The sequence below is a fragment of the Aethalodelphis obliquidens genome, unplaced genomic scaffold (assembly GCF_003676395.1).
Source record: "Aethalodelphis obliquidens isolate GAN/ISIS:26980383/991018 unplaced genomic scaffold, ASM367639v1 scaffold128, whole genome shotgun sequence".
NCBI classification, from domain to species: Eukaryota; Metazoa; Chordata; class Mammalia; order Artiodactyla; family Delphinidae; genus Aethalodelphis; species Aethalodelphis obliquidens.
In genome coordinates, this window is record NW_020838072.1 from 640,103 (window position 1) to 646,865 (window position 6,763).

Consider the following 6,763-nt stretch of genomic DNA (forward strand, 5'->3'; position numbering starts at 1 on the left):
TGACCAAGAAGGCTTACCCCATAGGAAGCAGCACCGGGCCATTAGTGTGCTTATACAGTACCTAGCACAGAGCAGGTAAGCAACAAGACCTGGTTGAGTTGAAATGACTCTTCCTAAAGAGAGAGCCTGTGTTCTAGGAAGTCTGATATAAAATGATGTTGCTCTCACACCAGTCAGAATGGGCATCATCAAAAAATCTACAAACAATAAATGCTGGAGAGGGTGTGGAGAAAAGGGAACCCTCTCGCACTGTTGGTGGAAATGTAAATTGATACAGCCACTATGGAGAACAGTATGGAGGTTCCTTAAACAACTAAAAATAGAACTACCATACGACCCAGCAATTCCACTAATGGGCATATAGCCTGAGAAAACCATAATTCAAAAAGAGTCACGTACCAAAATGTTCATTGCAGCTCTATTTACAATAGCCAGGACATGGAATCAACCTAAGTGTCCATGGACAGATGAATGGATAAAGAAGATGTGGCACATATATATAATGGAATATTACTCAGCCATAAAAAGAAATGAAATTGAGTTATTTGTAGTGAGGTGGATGGACCTAGAGTCTGTCATACAGAGTGAAGTAAGTCAGAAAGAGAAAAACAAATACCATATGCTAACACATATATATGGAATCTAAAAAACAACAAAAAAATGGTCATGAAGAACCTAGGGGCAAGACAGGGATAAAGATGCAGACCTACTAGAGAATAGACTTGAGGATGTGGGGAGGGGGAAGGGTAAGCTGGGACAAAGTGAGAGAGTGGCATGGACATATATACACTACCAAACGTAAAATAGATAGCCAGTGGGAAGTAGCCGCATAGCACAGGCAGATCAGCTAAGTGGTTTGTGACCACCTAGAGGGGTGTGATAGGGAGGGTGAGAGGGAGGGAGACGCAAGAGGGAAGAGATATGGGAACATATGTATATGTATAACTGATTCACTTTGTTATAAAGCAGAAACTAACACACCATTGTAAAGCAACTATACTCCAATAAAGATGTTGAAAAAAATAAAATAAAATGATGTTGCAGGTTGCCCAGACTTAAGGTAAAAGAGACAGAGATGAAGGAGGTGTGGATGGTCATTTTCTATTTCTCTGTTAGGGCTGTTCTTGTACTGGATTAAGGAGAGGAAGCCTAAACCACAGAGGAGGGTGAGTCAGACCTAGTTTACAACCTGTTATACCAGAAGTGAGTATTGCAGTGCCTTATTAGGCCTCAAACCAAGCTGAATTCATTTTTTATTAAGAGAATCTTAAAGGGCTCCTGTCCTCAAGGTTATATAAAATCATCCCAATCATGTACTTTTGAGATAATAAATCAATAGAAGCACAGAGCCCAATTCTTTAGATAGGGAAGTATATCTCAAGTAGCTCAAGGAGCAACTTTTTCTACAATGAAGGTTGAGAAAAGGAAACCCGAGACCAGTTGATTCTGATTTGGGGAGTGATAACATTGGAGAACACACTCTACTGTCTGATTCTTGTCATGACATCACTCATGCTGAAGTTACCTCCTTTGTTGGCATGGCCTCCATCCCTGTTGGGAGGTAAAAGAGATGTTTGAGTGGCTCCATTACTAAGTTTAAGTAGTTGATTACTGCCTCTCTGGGAAAATGAACTTGACTGAAACGAGAGTGGGCAAGCATTCAGTCAAGCAACAAACCACTTACTGAGTGCCTGCAATTGATGGGGAAAGATGTTCTCTCCTTAGACTGGTCCATCCAAAATACGTTGGGAGGTGAGAGGGAGAAAGACCAGAGTTGGTGGGTCTTTAGGGTACTCCTGAGGTAATACCTCAGGTCATGAGCTTACAGCTCAGTTCCAAATTCCAGGATGCCTGCTTAGAGAGACAGTAAAACACACTTTCTCAGGGACAAAAGCCCACAGAGCCAAGGGCTCAGGCTTTCTGAGTCAGAATTTCATCAAGGGCTGGGTGACACTTTCTTTAGAAAGCCATCTGATCTCCAGGGGTCCTGATACACAAGAACTATGCAGCCTGTTCCATCTAGGGAGACAGATGTGGACTCGGCGCCCCTTCCCCCGGCCTCTCATGCATCCCTCCCTCTTACTGCCTCAAGAGCCCCAGAAGCGGGTCCTTCATAAAAGGGTGCGTCCCTCAGGCCTGAAAGCTTAGCTGAAGTGGGGATTTTTGTACAAGTCCCATGTTTCCTGGATTTTTAGGAGCCTCCAAAAAGATGCTATGAATAATCATTACTGAACTGGAAGAAGCGTGAAGTAGGCACAGGACCAACCTCTGTGACTTCCATGGCTGAAAAGCATGGCTGAAAAGCATGACTTCCATGGCTGAAAAGAGGGGTAGTTAGACCTCCGTGCAGAGAATATAACTATTCTGAGCCCCTCACTGTAGAAGTCTGACCCTGCACAGGTGCACACACGCATACATGGTTCCTTCTCTGAAGGCAGAGATGGGAGCACAGAAAAGCAACACTACTGTAGGACAAACTGGTCATTCTCTTACTTGTCCTTTACCGTGTTGGAATCGTTATAGATTAATTTAAACAATTAGATTGTCTCTTATCTTTGCTCTCTAAGTCTTGCACAGACCTTTAGCAAAAAGCAATAATATTCTCACGTGACCCTCGGTGGGCTGGGGATTTCTGCCTATACTACTAAGTTCTTTCACTCACATCCCCAAACCAAAACATACAACCAAGCTGTAACTCCATATATTTAAAATTCACTCTACTCACCCCCAGTGCAGCGGCCTGTTGCTCCTGGGCCCTTGAATCCAATCTCGTTAAGGTGGGCCTTGCGTTTGGAACCCACCCGTCACTCCTTTTCCTACTTTTGCTATTAAGATAGCCCCTCCACTATTGCTTCACCAACCATCTATTTTAGAATCAAAAGGTCTTTGTCTATTCACAGACGCTGTAAAAGTAACATTCATTTTATGTTTTTTAATCTACTGTCCGTGTCTTCCATGATTCTCATTGGCTTATCTAATCAGCATGTTCTAGGGAGGCTTATTATTTGCTGGTTTAGCTTGTCCAAACACAACAGGGCCAGCCGAGGCATTTACTCAAGGAGAATCAGCTTCTTAAAACAGGCAATCCTAGGGAAGGATGTCAGACCTTTTGCCTCTTCTCTCCATAAACCTGAGATTAAGGAGTATGTTCCACATCCCACTGCCACTCCAGCTCTGCAAACCCCAATTCCTGACTTTTCAGAGAAGGATACAGAAAAGAAAAACCAAAGAACAAACCAAACCCTGCAAGAAAAATGTTGCATACTTTCTGATTTTTCTAGGTTTTATGCTGATGTTTGCCCTCATTTTATTACTTCCTTCTTCGTAAGTAGGAAACGTAAGATGAGGGAGCAGTAAGTGGAAAATAGGAAGTTTGGAGAGAGGAGAGAAAGGAGAGACAGTGAATGGGAAGTGAAAAGAAAAAAAGCAAGTGGGAGTGGGAGGCCAGGCACCAGCGCAGGGAGGGGGCAGGAAGCATGCTGGGAAGTCTCTGGCAGTTTGGGAACTCCAGGAACCAAGCACTGGGCTTGATACTACACATACCTTCCCTTATTAACACCCTCAATTGTTCTGCCAGGACAGCATTTTCATTCCCAACCTTGTAGACATAGAAACTCAGGTTCAGAGAATACAATACTTGCCCATGGACTGATAGAAATAGGAGGAAGAGGAGGGGCTGGAAGCTCCATTGAAAAATGAACTCCACTCCTCTTATTCCACAGGCCCTTCTGTGGATTTTCTGTGTCTTCAGACCTGTATTTCAGGGTTTACTTCCCTTTCACGTAGGAAATTTATCTACTGGTTTAAAGTCTTACTTTATTCCTAGATCATGTGGAGTTTTCCCTCAATGGAAAAGCCACACTCTTGGACCTAGTCCTGCCCGCAGGAGACAGTGGAACATGTTCTGGAGGCCATGGCTGAGCCATCGCGTTAACTGTACATCCTAGTTCTCTTCACAATCCAAGGAATGAAAGACTAGCAAGACGACGATGACCAACTCATCCCAGTTTGCCTGAGACTTTCCTGGTTTGAGCACTGAAAAGTCCAGTGACCAAGGAAACCCCTCAGGCTCAGGCAGACCAGGACAGCCTAGCCAGAAGACATACAGACTTTTGCCTCAGGGAGTTTCCAGCAGGCCAGAGATTAGACAAATTCACAAGCAGAAGAGTGTGAGGCCCCTGAAGAAGCACATAGGGAGGAAGGCATTCAGTAAAAGAGAAACTACGTGTGTTTGGAGAATTAATTCTTTCCACAAATGATCATTTCTTGCCTTCTAAGAGCATTTGAGGCAGAGGCAAGGAGCCCCATAAATGAAGAGCTGAGAGGTGGAAGAACACAGTATATCCTGGGAATATGGACGTGGTTTCCCTGGCACAGGGCAAATTTGGGGAGAAAAAGGTTTGGGCCTGTAAGATAGGCTGCGCCATTCTAGAGAGAGGAATAAACATCAGCAAACGTGTCTAACTCAAAGGAGTGTGGAATGGGACTTGGTACAAGAATGGAGTAATTGGCATCAGAGTAGACTGTAGCACAGGTGGGAAGACAAATGGGGACATTACTGTCAAGCATTCAAGTGAAACCCTTTGGTTTCTACGCACCCAGGTTTTGTCTAAACCATTTGGATATTTACTTCAGATTATTTTAGCTTCTAATTTTTGTTTTTGTTTTTGACTTCATAGAGGTATTTGAGGGTGAGCTTTATCCTGGATTGGGGAGGGAACAAGAAGATATGGGATAGGTAGCTTTCCCTCCAGGATGCACAAAGGGAACAGGTTTGCAGGCTGAGGATCCTTCCTGATGGAGGACATAGGAAGGGAACTGCCCTGGCAGCAGAGTGCTTTCCTCCTCGTGTCCAGTGTCCACTGAGACATGGCTGGAGGACTGCCTGTGCCTCTGTCCAGCCCTAACGCAACTGCATTTTTTTGTGAATTGACATTCATATCCATGTTTATATTGGTGTATTTCCCTTTCCTTATTTATTTATAGGAATTCTTTACCATATATTGTAAATATTTTTCTGTTTGTCATTCATTCTTGTTTATGGTCTTTTTCTTCTTTTCCTTACAGAGGTGTTTAGTTCGTGTGTGTGTGTGTGTGTGTGTGTGTGTGTGTGTGTGTGTGTTTGTGAATTTTAAGGAAGTCAAATTTATCCATATTTTTCTTTAAGGTTTCTAGGTTTGTTGTTAATCTCAGAAATGCTTCAACTATCCCCAAGTTTATGTACACCTATATTTTCTTCTAGTTCTATTCTGGTTTTGTTTTTTCCGGACTTTAATTTGGTATATGCTATAAGATAAGGATTTAACTTTATTATTTTTCCCAAGTGTTACATCACCATTTGGTATATGCTATAAGATAAGGATTTAACTTTATTATTTTTCCCAAGTGTTACATCACCATTTGTCAAGCTTTGTACCCTGTACCCACTGGTTCAAAATACTACCTTTCTCAAATACTAAATGTTTGTGTGTGCTGAGTCTGTGCTCAGCCAACCATCCTGATAGCATATTCTATACTCAGCCTCCTTTGGCTACTACCTACTCTCCTCTCAAGCCACTGTGTTCCGACTGCTGTCCCCATGGTGCCACAAACATCTCTCTAACAAAGCTCATCATCAGACTCGTAATTGCAAAAGCCTGTGGACGCTTTTCAGGTCTTTTCCTGATGGACCTCTCTGTACATTTGACATTGTTGGCAATTCTTTCCTTCTTGAAATCCCTTCTTTTGAAGTGATTTTGTTTGCCTGTTTGTTTTGGTAAATTTGGGGGACTTCTTGGTCATTGGGTATGTGCATCTTCACCTTTGCTAAATAACACCACAGTGTTTTCCAGAGGTGTTGTAGCAGTGTGCCGTAGTCTAATTAGATTAAAGACAAAGTTGGTATATCTGGCACACGCTGGGTCTCTGCCCCCTGGCATTTGCTCAGTTCCCCTCTTTTAGCTTCTCCCCACAAATTTTCTCCTCTCTCCTGTGAGCTTGCATCCTGCTGCTGGCCTAAGCCAACTCCACCACCATCACCACTCTCCGCTGAAACACAAACCAGCTGAGAGCTTTAAAGACTCACCTTCCTAAAACCTCATTTTTGCATTTTGTTCCCTGTTCCAAAATCAATAGTGGCTTCACAGGAGAGTCAAATAAAGTCTGAACTCCTTGGATTGGCGCCCAAAGCCCTCCCCTGCCTGGCTTCCTCATTTTTTCCAAGACTTATCTCCCCCCACTCCCAAAGGGAGTGCACTTGAATCCAACCCAAGGGCACTCACCCTGCTGGTGAGGGTGTAAACCAATACAGGCACTCTGCAAAAACAATGTGGCAATGTTTAATGAAGATGAAAATACACATACTGAATGACCAAGCAGTTTCACTTGAGTATGTGTGTACCAGGGCACATGAACAAGGATGTTTATGTCGCATTGTTTGTAGGTGCTCAAACATGGAAGCAACCCAAATGTCTATCAAGAGTAGAATGCATAAGTATGTTCCAGTCTCTGCACCCTTCTTCACTCTGTCCCCCCACTGACCCTAGGTCACTGGGCATGTTTCTTTTTCAGATGTATCTTCATTTAAAACAGGAGCCCAACTACCTACTTCCAAAATAGAAAGTTAGGATACTTTTCCACTGAAAACTGAATTTCCAATATTATTGTATTAATATGTGGGAAAATTCTCTTTAACAAGCTGTGGTCATGTTTTCTCATTCTGTTAACCTAAGTGTTCCTTTTCTTTTTAAATTAACTTTAGGGCTTCCCTGGTGGCGCAGTGGTT